The sequence below is a fragment of the Lolium rigidum genome, chromosome 1 (assembly GCF_022539505.1).
Source record: "Lolium rigidum isolate FL_2022 chromosome 1, APGP_CSIRO_Lrig_0.1, whole genome shotgun sequence".
Classification (NCBI taxonomy): Eukaryota; Viridiplantae; Streptophyta; class Magnoliopsida; order Poales; family Poaceae; genus Lolium; species Lolium rigidum.
The window spans coordinates 150,840,813-150,856,942 of record NC_061508.1 but is presented as its reverse complement, the minus strand read 5'-3'; the positions used below and the strand labels follow the sequence as shown (position 1 = coordinate 150,856,942).

Sequence of the window (16,130 nt, the reverse complement as noted above, 5' to 3'; positions counted from 1 at the left end):
ATATTTTAGAGGCCATGTTAGCGTCTTAATTTATTTTATAGATGATGTATTAATCTGTACATCGTATACACAGGGTACTCATCTTATATACATTATGTATATACATACATATATTGATTTACTTTTGGATATAGCGTCTCAAAACTGATGTGCGCTGGCATAATTTATTTTTATTCAGAAATTCAAGTAATAAACTGAATTTTTCTTCGTATTTATGTTCAAGTACAAGGCAGGACCATTGTAACCAACGAACTCTGAAATGTATAGAGCAAACCGGAATAAATTCATTAATACAAAAAGAAATTCAAAACTGAATAGAATATTCATATTAATAATTCACAGATACATCGGGAAAGATCCTGAACAGAAAAATCATAAAAATCCTATATAACAATTATCTCTCAAAAATGACAGCAAATATCCCTCCATTGATTTATCGAGGCGGAAGCAAATGCTTTGCCTCTCTCCATCTTCATTCATTTCAGTCCTATTTAGCTCCAGATTTTACCTGAAATGCAAGTCACGTCCAAAGTAAGAAACTCTGTGGAAAAAGTTAGTAGAGGGTCAGATGATTATTAGATATAAAAAATAGATCCAAGACTACTTCTGCATGACAAAGATCTGCTATTCCTAGCTAAAGTTTGCACCAGGGATTAAATGTCTACAAACTTATGTTGCCTTACGTGTATTGGCGATATCTGCATAGTCATAAGATGCATTTGAAGATGTCCTATGTACACGTGTTGCCAGGTTAGCAATTCCATGCTCAACTCCCGAACTTAACCGGAGCTATCCACTCTCAACCTGCTCGCTGAATCTGTATTGACATCAGTTCTAGTCATGCTTCCAAGAGAAAGTTCCTTAGAAACCACACCGGAGTACTCAACAAGCTGGCCAATTGGGATGGACAACAGTACAAATAATTGCATGTTTGTCACAGAGAATAAATAGAAGAGGTGCGATAAAATGTCAAGCAGAGGAGCAAGAAAGGTACAAGTACCTTGTCCTATTCGAAATAATTGATATAAGTAAAGGAAAAGTTTTGCAAAATTACAAACGCTCAAGTATCTAGCCATAAAATAGGTGGATGCAACTATTAAAACCAAATCATTGCATATTTCCCGAGTCTTCCATTATTAAGAAAAAAGAGAAGAATGTAATATACCAGGTTATTATTTGTCTGGTTTGAGCTCGATTTCTTCTTTTTGATCTACAACACACAAAGTTTATAAATAAATAATTAAGTAAGCATTCAAAACTAACAAAGGAATATATTGCTTGTACGTATGAAAATGTACTTACACAGAACCTAGGCCAAGCAATAACATCACCCAAAGCATCTATGACAGTTATGCACCGACGTCCTAAAGATGAATTGACATAGCTCTCTTTGCCAATATTTTCAGGACATTACTGCAATTGTGAATGAACAAACATAATCAATAATATTACTTGTAGAAAAAACAATGCAACCATACTGATTCGAAATGCAAATCCACGGTAGTATATACCTGCTTAGTAATCTCCTAACTTGGTACACAACCCTGATGTTCTTTAGCATACATTTTTTGTGTGCTTCCTACAGCTGAAGCGCAGTTCAGTTCATGCTAAATAAATAGGCGCAATGTCATAACTGAGTAAAAGCCGTGAATATGCCTTAGTGATCTTGTTTTCATGCGGCATCCCTGTTAATATATTATGGATCTTTGGTGGACCTTGTAAACCATCTTCATTGAGCTCTACATTTTCTGCATCTCGTTCTTAAAAATGATCTTTCGCAGTCATAGAGGTATACTCAACATAATATCTTTCCTAGAGAAATGAAAAATTAGTTAGCCTTTCTATATTGTGAAATGACTCGTAATTCAGTATGCTAATTTGATTACCATCAGCTTTGGTTGCTTTAACATATGGGTTGGAAAAAAACTGAATTAACAAGTTTGTGGTTATGAAGCGCCAGACATTGGAACACTTCGATTTTGATATGCTATGCATTACGCGTCAGATGCCAAATATCGATACATTAAACAGATTGGTAAACTATCAGCAAACAATTATGCTTGATTTGTATACTATCAGCAAAAAAAATCGAACTTTAGGTTGCAGAAGTAACTACAAGTCAGTATATTTCTTTCATTAACTAATTCATACATCTTTTTTTTTACTGGATTGACTTATTCCATTTTACAAGAGAGCTAAGATGAACAAAATAAACAAGCACTCCTAATAGCTAGCTGTTCTTGCATTCTCGTACAACTAGTAGATGCTAGTGCTAGAGCCCGCGATTTAAGAACGAGTAATTACCAATATGCGTAGCCTCTTATCAACTGGTATTCCCATCGACACTGGTTTCACACGGTTGTGTACTCTACAAATAAGTATGGCCTGGAAAAGAGTATATGAATAGAAAAGATGAGCAGCAGATTCTGAACAAAAAAAAGACCGAGTTTTTCTTGGTACCTGAAAGATTGGTGTTGAGCAGGATGCTGCCTGCCTTCTGGATCAGATGGATCCACGGAACCCCCATACACCCAGTTACCCCACCCATCGCACACGCACACACCTGCCGCAGCACCCGCATGCCGCATCAACCCCTACCTCTTCGCCGTTGTCCGCGACGGCAGCGGCCGCCTTCACCGGCCACCCTAGATTGACTTAATAGTGGAGGTCTAACATCTACACGAGATAGATTCGATGGAGCACGAACCTAGGCGGTGGCACACGGTGGCGGATCTGATCTTTGATGAGCAGATCAAGAAAGGGGGTGGCGGCTGCAGAGATGCAGGCGAGGGTTTCCCCTCCTCTTCTAAAGAATGATCGATGCGAGGGGGAAATTTGAGCTACGGTATATATTGCGGATTTTTTTTCCTTGTAAGTAGTTAGCGGCAAAACGAAAAAAATAAGCGGGAATATTTTTCTTAGTAGGCGCTAAAACATACAGTACAAAGTTAGAACCAATTAGGAAAAACGAAAAATGTTAGCGCCAAAGCAAAACAAATAAGCATTTTTCTCCGAGTGGCAATACAATTTCAAACTAATTCTCAAGAAAATCTTTTGTATAATATGTGCCAAAATTCTCCCGTAATAGGAACCAAGTTCAAGAAAAATAATAAACAAAGTTTCATATGTTTTACAGATCGAGGTGTATTAGACCGCTATTGTATCTCCATAAATGACATTTTCTATATCGTAACCATCCTTTATAACCAGAGAAAGCAAGTAATGTACATCCATTTATTTATGTGGTCGTGGGAAACAAAAATATATCTAGTGGTCACCGGTTTGAATTTCGCTATTTTAATCCAGCGTGTGTTCATTTTTGTGTTTCTCTACGTATAGTTTGCGCATATTAGGGCTGTAGTTATTTTTGACCCAAGAAAAAAAATACTTTTTTCTCTTAAAAATATTAATTGACCAGACGCATTCGAAAACGTCTTAAGATTCGTCCACAGGTACCTATAAATTATCAAGCTTATTTATTTTGCTACCTGATAAACATCAAATTGAGACGTCATGTGGAACGTCTAAACAAACGTCTTTACGTTGGTCTGTTCCACTGTTGTAGAGACGAAAACAAATGCGTCTCATATATAGCGTCTCCACATGATGATTTTCTTGTAGTGTGAGCAAAAGCTCAAGAATTACAACAGCAAGATACAGAGAAGAGCAGCACACATAGAAGCAGCCTATGCACAACAGCAGCATACGCTTGGCAGCAGCAAATCACATCAGCTAGGATCCATGGCAACAGCAAGCACAGCAGCAGAGCACATAGGTATAGAAGCGGCAGCACAATCAGGTGGATGCCAGAGCATCCAGAGGAAGGAGAAGAGGTAGAACAGATAGCAGAGGAGAAGGAGGAGCACATACCGGGGAGGAGGTGGTCGACATGACCACGGCGGCCACGGCGGCGCACGCCAGTGCACACGGCGGCACCATGCCTGGCCAAGCCACGCCACGGCGACCACCACGGCACCCCGAGCCGCAGCACCACACGCCAGTGGGGCGTCGGGGAAAGGTCCACGGCCTTTCCAACGCGCGGTGGCGGCGGACGCCAAAGGTCCGGCGCACGGGGAGTCGATGGCGAGCGAACGAGGACGCAAGCGTCGGATCGACGCGGACCACCATGTCCGCCGTCGAGAGGCGGTCCGGATCCACACCATCTCGTCGCCGGCGATGGCCGGAGGCGGCCGGATTAAAACGGCGACCGGCGGAGGCGATTTCGGCGTCGCAGGAGCCGAGAGGGGGATTAGGGTTAGGACACAGCAAGAAGACGACGCGAGCGGGTCGGTTGGACCGAGCCCAGTGGGCTGGTCCAACCTAACCAGCTCGGTCTCCTGACAAGTGGGGCCGAGGGGTATTTTGGGCATTTTCCAAAATACCCATTTAAACAAGAATTTCCAAGAATTTTATAAAATAAAATATAACTTCAAAAAAATAAATAAAAATATGAAAATGTATCAGCATAAAATTCTCTACCTAAATAAAATATCAAAGAGAATTTTTGAAGACAATTAAGAATGGGTCTTAATTTGAGGATTTAAATAATCATTTAAATCACACATATATTTTTCAATAACAAAAATAAGTCCATTAATGCCTTTGGACTTCAAAACACCTTGACAACATTTCAAGGTTGGATTTACCCTAAATCAAGTATCCCTAAGATGTTCTTAGTATCTAACCTCTCATAAAATAGCAACGACATCGGAAAGGGGGGGAAACAAACCCTAAAACTGGAATCATGCATTATTGCTTCTTTAACCATTGCCCTTATCGGACAATGATGCTATTTTTCAGAACAAGAGGACAAGGGTCAGTCCATACCTTCCAACTGCAGAACTTTGCAGTGTTCAGGCAAGTTCATCACTTGCTCATGTCATTTGAGTATTTCTATCAAATTACTTGCAAAGTATTATGGTTATCACTATTGCACAAAAATCAAAACCTCTACTTTCATAACTATGAATATGACTAAGTGGTGGGCAATGGAACCATGGATTGTGTTGATATGGTGGAGGTTCCATTGCACGGGTTTATATCAAGCTAGGATTAAACAACAAATGTCGCCAGTGATTCTTGTGCCGTAATACCCGTGTTAACCATAAGATCCGGAGTGGGACGGAGTAGTCAAAAGTGTTTCCACCTCTCGTTCATCAACGGATGCGCTTTACCGTAGTACACTTGTAATCCAAGGGGCAAGCCGGTGAGGCTGGGGAGTCCTAAGTCCCCACGGCATAGTCCGTAGTACACTTGTCGCCCGAAGGAGCAAGATGGTGAGGCTGGGGAGTCCTAAGTCCCCACGGTATTGCGGTCTATGAGGGATTGTAAGGTGTCCGGAACGGTCTATCCATGATGATAGGGGAAGGCATATGAATGCCCGGAACGGTCTCATCATGGATATAGGGAGGACAATCTTACAAAAGGGTGGGTGTTCGAGGTAGCGGAGGAACATGATTGGCTAGACCTTATACCGGGCCTCACACCGAAGGAAGTGTGGACGGGAAAGCTGCCCGGTTGGCACCAAGGTTAAGATCTCTTATGGGTAAAGCAACACACCTCTCGCAGAGTGTAAAGAACGTGACTCGTCACTCCCTGTTCCGGGATTGAGGAACCGCGAACGCGGCCGGAAAGGAGCTCCATGAAGTTCTAGTAAACCGGTGAAGGCCGACGGACATAGCTCTTTGAAATAAAAGCAATCTCTTGAAGAAATGTTTATCAAAACTTGCATTGGTATTAGACTTTCTGGTCTAATATCGTAGCTAGTGCATTAAACACCTCTTATCTATAATGAACTTGTTGAGTACGCTCGTACTCATACCACTCTTAAATCCCATGCTTAGATTGTCCGAACCGTCCGGAGGAGGACTACGACAACAATGAAGGAGCCGAGGTTATCGGCTATGATGCACCCGACCTCTCGAGGAGGAGTTGAAGGCGTAGACTACATCATTGTCTACGGATCCGGGGAGGCTTCCGGAGAAGAACAAGCCTAGAGATATCTGAGGAGTAGTAGTAGCCGAGCAGCACAAACTCTTACCATGTGGCTGCTCGATTAAATAAATGTTTGTTTAATGAGACAATGGTATTGTAAGTTAAGATGGGTTCACCTCGAACCCAGGAGATATCCTCTTAGGACCCAAGAGGAGCTCCGAGACGACTTCTGTATGTGTATTGTAATAATATGTGAATGAGTATGGACCTTGCTATGTTCTGTTGTACTACTCTGAGGGATGTGATATTTGCGGAATGGTACTTCGCGAATGTTATATCAACGACTGGCATACTACAACATGCAGTGGTATGCAGTGGTCACCACAGTTGGTATCGAGCAAAAGCTTTGACCTTAGGTTGGAACCTAGTAAATGGGACTAAAACGTTAGGAGTCAAATAGGATTAGTAAAGAGTTCTCTAAAAATATGGTGTATATTCAATTGAGAATACAACAATCATATCTTTTAGTGCGATAATTCTTTATTATCTCTATTATGATGCATTATTACTAATCTCATAATCTTTCTAATTCTACGACCAACATGGCAAGTTCACGACCGGGAAGAAACGTGAAAGTTATGGATTCAACGCTGAACGAGTACCAGGGAGGACTTGCGGATATCTTACGAGCCATGTTACTAGAATTTGGGTGCGATCCCCAGATTCCAGTAAAGAAGTACATGTTTTATGATGGTCCGGTGTTGGCCAAGTGCAGAGTAGGACTGCGACTTCCCGAATCTTTGGGAATGAGCGTAGTCATGCCACTGGGAAGCGAGGACAACCAATACAGCCTACCATATAGCCGTTATGAGAGCCATAACAGACATTCGGGAGCATAAGACGAAAGCGCTTATGGGTTCCGAATTCACCCACATTCCTCATATGGAGGAAGATAATGATCCCATGCTGAACCATTTCAAATATGCCAAAAGTAAACCCGCTGAAGCGAGCCAAATATATGGATAACAGCCGTAACTTCATATCATTACTCTTTCGGTTGAATAATCATCTGATAGGAGCTATTGATACGATGCTTGAGGAGTTCACGGAACCCAAGGAGGAGAGTAGGGGCAAAGAACCTATGGAGAATGTGGTACACACACCAGTTTATTCAGCTGGTGACTACATCAGTTTTGATCCACTTGCACGTGAACCTACACCTGTTACACTCGGGAACTATCTCGGGTAGTTCCTATGGGGGATACGAAGGCGGCGAGGAATCCGGAAACAATCAGCGTTCCGAGACTCCAATCGAGAATTCCAGGGGTTGGCGTTGGGGAGATGATACGGGAACCCATAGTACTACTGAGTATTATGATGGAGAGATGAATGATGACGCAACAACCCAGAACCAGAGCTATCCTAGTAATGAAGGAGTGGATGGAGGATATCCGACACAGAGTTGAGTCGGGTATGGGTTTTGGTAATCCTTATGGTGGGGCTACAGAGAGTACACCCGATGGGTGGATTATGATGCACTCAACGATCGGTTTATGAACACTGATTTCTCCTTAGGATCATCATCCGACTCGGATTACAAGCCAACGGGGAGACCTTATGTTCCAGGGTCTATCAGGAGGACGACACGTTCGACTGGATGGAAGCCTGGAATGTACCGGGAGTGAAGACCGATTAGAAGACCACCAAGGGAGGCGTGGCTATAATACACAAGTACCACGTGTATTATAGTTTGTAATATTTGTAGAAATTTGTACATATACTTTAATAAGTGAGTTTGCATACTCACATCGACATGAGTTATGTAATAAGACCACTTATGTATGTAAATTTATGGTATATGTTTTGTATGATTTGGATTTGCTTCTTGATTTCCATTGCGTGACTAGTTCTGTGCACAATGTTGAGCTCAGAAAACTTGCGCATGGAGTAATTATGAGTATCATCTTGTGTTGCAGAACTAGGGGGATATGTCGGGAACGTTAGGAAACGAGACTGAAGCGCAGCGCATGGAGCGCGAAGCAAAGGAAAAGGAAGAGGCTGAGGGTGCAGCCAGAGATCAGTTTCCACCACCACCACCACCCATGACTCAGCAGAACTTTATCCAGTACATGCAACTGGCGGAAGAGAGGCAGCGTGTAACACTGGAGCTGCAGAACAAATTCCTTCAGGATCTGATGCAGCAGAATAGGGTGGAGAGACCGGAGAACCAGGGAGTCTCATTAGCAGACTTCCAAAACACCAAGCCGATATCTTTCGCATACGCGCCAGAGCCTATGGACGCGGAAGATTGGCTGATGGATACTGAGCGCAAGCTCAACACTGTTGGATGCAATGATCAAGAGAAGGTTAGATATGCTACCCATCTGCTATGTGGACCTGCCGCAGCATGGTGGGACAACATTGTAGCTGTGTATCCGGCAGGAAAGGTATTTACCTGGGAGGAGTTCGCAAGGAAGTTCAGGGAATCCAATGTCCCTGAAAGTATTGTAGAACTGAAGCGTCGGGAGTTCGAGAGTCTCGAGCAGAAGGACAAGGCAATCCTGACCTATGTCAGGGAGTTTTCGAAACTGTCCCGGTATGCGGTTGAGGAAGTTAATACCGAGGACAAGAAGAAGAAGAGATTTCTGAGGGGGTTAAGTCCCCAGTTCAAGGTACAACTGCGGATGATGAGAGCAACGGAATTCCAAGAGCTGGTGGATGCAGCCATCACTCTTGAAGATGACTTCAAACAACTGCAAGAAGAGAAGAGGAAGAAGGCCAAGTATGAGCCGAAGAGGTTTGTTAGTAACAAGCCTAACACCAGGTTGAGTTTCAAGCCTAGATACAACAACAACAACAACAACAACAACAACAACAACAGCAACTACTATGGTAGTAGGAAGAATCAGGCATTCCAGACTGCAAATCAAAGCGTTTGCAGGAGTTGTGGACTCACAGGGCATTTCGCCGAGGATTGCAAGAAACCAAGGATTATATGCTTTGGTTGTCGCCGGGAAGGGCACATGCTGAAGGACCGCCCCAAGAGAAACACGGGAGGAGGTCAATCCGGAGGAGGTGGAAATCGAGGAAACACCGGAGGGAGCTCGGAAGAATAAGAAGCCCTTCGGCAAGCTAAATTGTACCAGCCTGGGAGGAGGTGGTCAACTCCGACCAGAGCGGTGATAGGTACGCTCCGGATACTCACTCATCCCGGCAAAGTACTTTTTGATACTGGTGCAACTACATCATTCATTTCTCAACAATTCATCATCAAACATGGGATTAGTTGCACTAAGTTAGATACACCCATAACCATACTTTCTGCGGGGGGAACAATAGTAGTAACCCATGCCAAACAAAAACAAGTCATTATGATCAATAAGTGCGCGTTCGACGCGGACCTGTTCATTTTACCAATGAAGGACATTGATGTCATCCTTGGTATGAACTGGTTAGAAGCTAATGGAGCGTTGATCGACTGTGTAAACAAGACGGTGTCTTTGAAAAGTCCCGATGGAAGTAGAATGATCTACCAAGGCGACAAACATACACAGATTGAAGTTGAGCTACAACTGAATAGCATGAAGGAGGTGAAGTTAGAGGATATACCTGTAGTAAATGAATTCCAGGATGTGTTTCCTGCAGAATTACCTGGTATGCCACCAGATAGGGAGATAGAATTCACTATCGACCTAATTCCAGGAACAGCTCCGATTGCTAAAGCACCATATAAGATGGGGCCTAAGGAGTTGAAAGAGCTGAAGGAACAATTGGATGACTTGGAACAAAAGGGATTCATTCAAGAAAGTGTTTCACCATGGGGATCACCTGTGATCTTCGTGGATAAAAGGGATGGAGGAAGAAGGATGTGCGGAGACTACGTAAATCTGAACAACGTCACAATCAAGAATAAGTATCCACTTCCAAGGATACAAGATCTATTTGATCAGGTTAGAGGAGCGGGAGTCTTTTCCAAGATTGATCTAAGGTCGGGTTATCACCAGATAAAGATCAAGAAGGAGGACGTTCCGAAAACTGCCTTTGTCTCAAGGTATGGACATCATGAATACCTTGTAGTACCTTTTGGATTAACCAATGCCCCAAGCAATATTCATGAATCTCATGAATAAGATCTTCATGCCATATCTAGACAAGTTTGTCATCGTATTCATCGATGATATCTTGATATATTCCAAGAACAAGGCAGTAACATGCCGAACATTTGAGGTTAGTGTTGCAAACACTAAGGGAACATCAACTCTATGCCAAACTCAGCAAGTGTGAATTTTGGCTAGATCAAGTGGAATTTCTTGGTCATGTCATTAGCAAAGAGGGAATCGCTGTCAACCCGAGCAAGGTAGCAGCAGTTCTAGAATGGGAAGCACCCAAGACTGTCAAGGAGATCCGAGGATTCCTAGGAATGGCAGGATATTATCGGAGATTCATTGAAGGATTCTCCAAGATAGCAGGACCAATGACAAAGCTGTTAAGAAAGAACACACCATTCGTGTGGTCAGAGGAGTGTGAGAAAAGTTTTCAGACTCTAAAAGAGAAACTCACCACGGCACCGGTGTTAGCAGTTCCGGAAGTTGGCAAGGAGTACACCGTGTACTCGTGACGCATCCAAGCACGGATTGGGTTGTGTACTCATGCAAGATCGGAAAGTGATATCCTATGGATCGAGGCAACTCGGACCTCATGAAGTGAACTATCCAACACATGACTTGGAATTAGCAATTGTCGTTTTTGCACTCAAAACTTGGAGACATTTCCTCTATGGAGCTAAGTGTGAGCTCTATACATATCATAAAAGCCTCAAATATTTCTTCACTCAGAAGGAACTCAACATGAGGCAGAAAAGATGGCTAGAATTGATTAAGGATTATGATCTGACAATCAATTACACACCAGGGAAGGCTAATGTTGTAGCAGATGCCCTGAGTAGAAAGAGTACCGGAGGAGTAGAACAAGAAATATCACCGGAGTTGAGGAAGGAAATAAGTCAAGCCCAAATACAACTTTGGGAGAAGGAAGCCCATGAAGGATTATCGGTGTTGCAAGTAGCCGATGAACTGAATGTTAACTTGAAGAATGAGATAATGATGGGTCAGCTGGACGATCCATTCATTGTAGAAGAGATGAGGAGAATAGATGAGGGAAGACCATCGAATTTCACCGAGGAGAATCTGGATCTTTGTGGTTCCAGAAGAGGATTTGCGTTCCGGATATTGCTGAAATCAAGGAAGTAATACTTCGGGAAGCTCATCAAACACCATATTCCATACATCCGGGAAGTACAAAGATGTACATGGATCTAAAGGAATTATTCTGGTGGAATAACATGAAGAGGGAGATAGCACAATATGTTGCAGAATGCCATACCTGCCAGCGAGTGAAGGCTGAACATCAGAGTCCGGCAGGGAAGTTACAACCTCTACCTATTCCAGAGTGGAAATGGGAGGAAATAGGGATGGATTTCATCACCGGACTACCCATGACTAATAAAAAGAAGGACATGATATGGGTAATCGTGGACCGGTTGACGAAGAGCGCCCACTTCTTAGCGGTAAATCAGCAGGACAAAGGAGAGAAACTCATTGATCTTTACATCAAGGAGATCGTGAGTAAGCATGGAGTACCTAAGAAGATAGTATCGGATCGAGGATCCGTGTTCACATCAGCATTTTGGAAGCAACTCCACGAAGCTTTGGGATCCAAGTTGGATTATAGTACCGCTTATCATCCACAAACCGGTGGACAAACCGAGAGAACCAATCAGATCTTAGAAGATATGCTTAGGGCATGTGCCCTAGACTTCGGAGGATCATGGGAGGAACACTTGCCACTAGCAGAGTTTTCATACAATAATAGCTATCAAAGCAAGCATCAAGATGGCACCATTTGAAGCTCTCTATGGAAGGAAGTGTAGATCACCGATATGTTGGTATGAAGCCGGAGCAAGCAAAGAGTTCAACCCTGATTATGTCAAGGAAAAACAACAAATCATTGACATTATCGAGACGAGCTCAAGATAGCCCAAAGTCGGCAAAAGAGTTATGCCGATCAAAAGAGAAGGACATGGGAACCACAAGTTGGAGACATGGTTTATCTTAAGGTAAGCCCGATGAAAGGACTTCAGAGATTCGGAGTAAAAGGAAAGTTGAGCCCTAGATACATAGGACCCTTCAAGATACTGAGTCAGAATCGAGGTTTAGCCTTTGAACTCGGATCTACCAGGAAGGTTAGCTCAAGTTCATAATGTATTCCATGTGTCACAACTTCGGAAATGTTTGAAGACCCCAGATGAACCAATATCACATGAGGAGCTTGAGTTACAACCAGACTTGACATACATCGAGAAGCCAGCCAAGATTCTCGAGGAAAGCCGGAAACAACTCAGAAATAAGGCGATCAAGTATTGCAAGATACAATGGAAGCACCACCCCGAGAGGGAAGCCACCTGGGAAAAAGAGGAAGACCCGAGGAAAACATACCCCGAACCTGTTCAGGTATTACAACCACAACTTCGGGACGAAGTTTTCTTTAAGGGGGAAAGGCTGTAATGTCCCAGGTTTAGAGACGATCGAGGGGTAGATTTTAGAAAGGGATGTGCATTGCATAGTAAATTCTGGGGAAATTTCGCGCTTTTTAACAAAAACTGCATCGAAGGGGAACAAGTTTCTCTCTCGACACCTTACAGGGTTAGGGTTTCGAGAGTGCGACAAACTTGCTTCTCACTTCACTAGTTTAGGGTTTTGAGAAGAGAGGGGAGAGTTCACATGATTGAATGACATGATTGAATTCAAGCCAAGGTTGAATTTGAATTTCAAATTCAAACATTAAATAATTACTTTAAGTAATTCAATTGAGGAAATTCATTAAGTAAATGATCAATAATAAACAAGATGAACAATTATAATAAAGTAAAGCTCATTAGAGAAAACTTTGAGCTTTATTGATCATCACACAAATTACAATGTCATTACAATATCCATAAGTGAAATAAAAGAATAATACAATACATTACATAAATGGGCAGAATAGAAGAAAGGAAAATAAAGAAAAAATTACAATTTAATGAGCCTAAATTAAATTCTACAAGATCATCTTCATTTGATCTTGTATATGATGAACTCCAAGTCCATTTTGATCCATTCTTGATCCCTGCACATAAACACAAAGAAAGAAAATCAGTGTAATGCCAAGTGGCATAGCCACTTGCGGATTCACAAAGAAATTGAATTGGAGAGGATATGCACATGGATCCGCCGAGCTGATCCATCTCCAAGTCCCGGTACACCACACCAGGCTACACACACACACGAGCAGCTCACAGTACATGTGTGCATGCTCAACACCAAGGCATGGGGTGTGCATGCATCACAGCACAAACACACACCAGCAGTGAGTCACAAGCTGAACCAGACCAAGCTGTCGACCAGGGGGAGAAGAGGCCAGCCATATATAAACCTCTTCAACAGTGAACCCTAGCCATTTCATCGGCAGCATCTCCAAAGAGTAAGAACACCAAGAACAGGAAGAACAGCCAGAGCTGTTCAACCTGTCTCGCATCACCACTGAACCAAACCAAGATTCACAAGCTTGCAAGGAGGAGAAGGGCAGGCAAATCAAAACCACCAGAAGCAATCCTCTACACCAACAACTCATTCTAGGAGCTGGAGTGAGGTATAAACCAAATCAACCTGAGCAAAACCAAGTTTTGCTCATATATAAGCATGCTATGCATCACAGGAGCACAGAAGGGTAGGAAACCCAGATTGTATCATCATTTGGCTATCTAGTCATTTGGTTGAAGCAAACAGAGAAAACAGCCAGTAGAAATCATCCAGTGGAACACCGGTTATGTCCACACTCGGGACATAACCGGAGAAATCCAACATGGATTCAAAGTCTGGCTAGCTACCAATCTCACTTGACAACCCATAGCTAGCTAAGCCATCAGACATGATAGACTATCATGTGTCTACAAATTTTGTCAACATCAAAAGTGCTACTGGCAATCCAATAAATGGATCACCCAGAAAGCATTTGTCCATTCACATCAAGCCAACTATGGTGGGAGCTTCCTGAGCAGCCAAGAATGGCTGCTAAGGCCACCTCAACCAACCAAAACAATCAAACCACCAAGCCAGGATTTCGCATCATCACCCGGATGGGTTCGAAGAGGGCTAGGGTACCCAACAAGTGTTGGCATCCCTCCAGACCAAGCAAATTAAATCATTATGATCATCATCGTATCACAGACTCACATCATTTATCTATTTAAACAACAAGAACTGCACGTATAAATGAAATAATTAAGCTACTTATGCACCGGATCTAGCGAGATGATCCAATGGATCATTGCAAGCATCAAGAATCGCTTGAGCAAGCCAAAGCATGCATCAAGACAGATTTTGGTGTCACACAGTCACAAAGATGAGCAGTAAGAGAGGCACAAGTCATAACACAAGCAGCTTTTACAAGCAACCGATGATCATATGATCATCGAAGCTTGCCGGAGCATGATAAGACATGCTAGAGCCAAGACTAGCAACCCCACATTTAACCAGCATTAACTATATAGCCACATCTCACAAATAATTGCATCACGGATGAGTAAATAAATTAAATACAATTGTATCCGTAAGCACACCATTAAGGAATGGTGTTGTTTAGTCAACAGCCATGCTCAATTGAGCATTTCCAAGATTCACAGACCCTATACACATCACACCCGTGGCACCGGCACTTGCATAATGCAAGGATCAAGCACCCTGATCAAGCCAGGGGCATGGAAATGCACACACAGGAGAGACAGGATCTATATAGCAACAGCAGGAACAATTTAATAGAGCCTAAGCATCACAATTATCTCTTGAGCAAAAGCTCAAGAATTACAACAGCAAGATACAGAGAAGAGCAGCACACATAGAAGCAGCCTATGCACAACAGCAGCATACGCTTGGCAGCAGCAAATCACATCAGCTAGGATCCATGGCAACAGCAAGCACAGCAAGCAGAGCACATAGGTATAGAAGCGGCAAGCACAATCGGTGGATGCCGAGCATCCAGAGGAAGGAGAAGAGGTAGAACAGATAGCAGAGGAGAAGGAGGAGCACATACCGGGGAGGAGGTGGTCGACATGACCACGGCGGCCACGGCGGCGCACGCCAGTGCACACGGCGGCACCAGGCCTGGCCAAGCCACGCCACGGCGACCACCACGGCACCCCAGCGCAGCACCACACGCCAGGGGGGGCGTCAGGGGAAAGGTCCACGGCCTTTCCAACGCGCGGTGGCGGCGGACGCCAAAGGTCTGGCGCACGGGGGAGTCGATGGCGAGCGAACGAGGACGCAAGCGTCAGATCGACGCGGACCACCATGTCCGCCGTCGAGAGGCGGTCCGGATCCACACCATCTCGTCGCCGGCGATGGCCGGAGGCGGCCACATTAAAACGGCGACGGCGGAGGCGATTTCGGCGTCGCGCAGAGCCGAGAGGGGGATTAGGGTTAGGACACAAGCAAGAAGACGACGCGACCGGGCTCGGTTGGACCGAGCCCGTGGGCTGGTCCAACCTAACCAGCTCGGTCTCCTGACAAGTGGGGCCGAGGGGTATTTTGGGCATTTTCCAAAATACCCATTTAAACAAGAATTTCCAAGAATTTTATAAAATAAAATATAACTTCAAAAAAATAAATAAAAATATGAAAATGTATCAAGCATAAAATTCTCTACCTAAATAAAATATCAAAGAGAATTTTTGAAGACAATTAAGAATGGGTCTTAATTTGAGGATTTAAATAATCATTTAAATCACACATATATTTTTCAATAACAAAAATAAGTCCATTAATGCCTTTGGACTTCAAAACACCTTGACAACATTTCAAGGTTGGATTTACCCTAAATCAAGTATCCCTAAGATGTTCTTAGTATCTAACCTCTCATAAAATAGCAACGACATCGGAAAGGGGGGAACAAACCCTAAAACTGGAATCATGCATTATTGCTTCTTTAACCATTGCCCTTATCGGACAATGATGCTATTTTTCAGAACAAGAGGACAAGGGTCAGTCCATACCTTTCAACCGCAGAACTTTGCAGTTGTTCGTGCAAGTTCATCACTTGCTCATGTCATTTGAGTATTTCTATCAAATTACTTGCAAAGTATTATGGTTATCACTATTGCACAA

At 43.3% G+C, this 16,130-nt stretch overlaps 1 long non-coding RNA gene across 1 annotated transcript; it reads right to left on the bottom strand.

The window, feature by feature from the left end:
* Nucleotides 1–283: 283 nt before the first annotated feature.
* Nucleotides 284–1,957, bottom strand: LOC124682575. The gene is made up of 4 exons (XR_006996336.1): nucleotides 1,512–1,957; nucleotides 1,303–1,413; nucleotides 1,166–1,210; nucleotides 284–508 (listed from the first exon to the last, which is right to left on the bottom strand). It is a non-coding gene; the product is annotated as an uncharacterized LOC124682575 (long non-coding RNA).
* Between the last annotated feature and the right edge of the window lie 14,173 nt (nucleotides 1,958–16,130).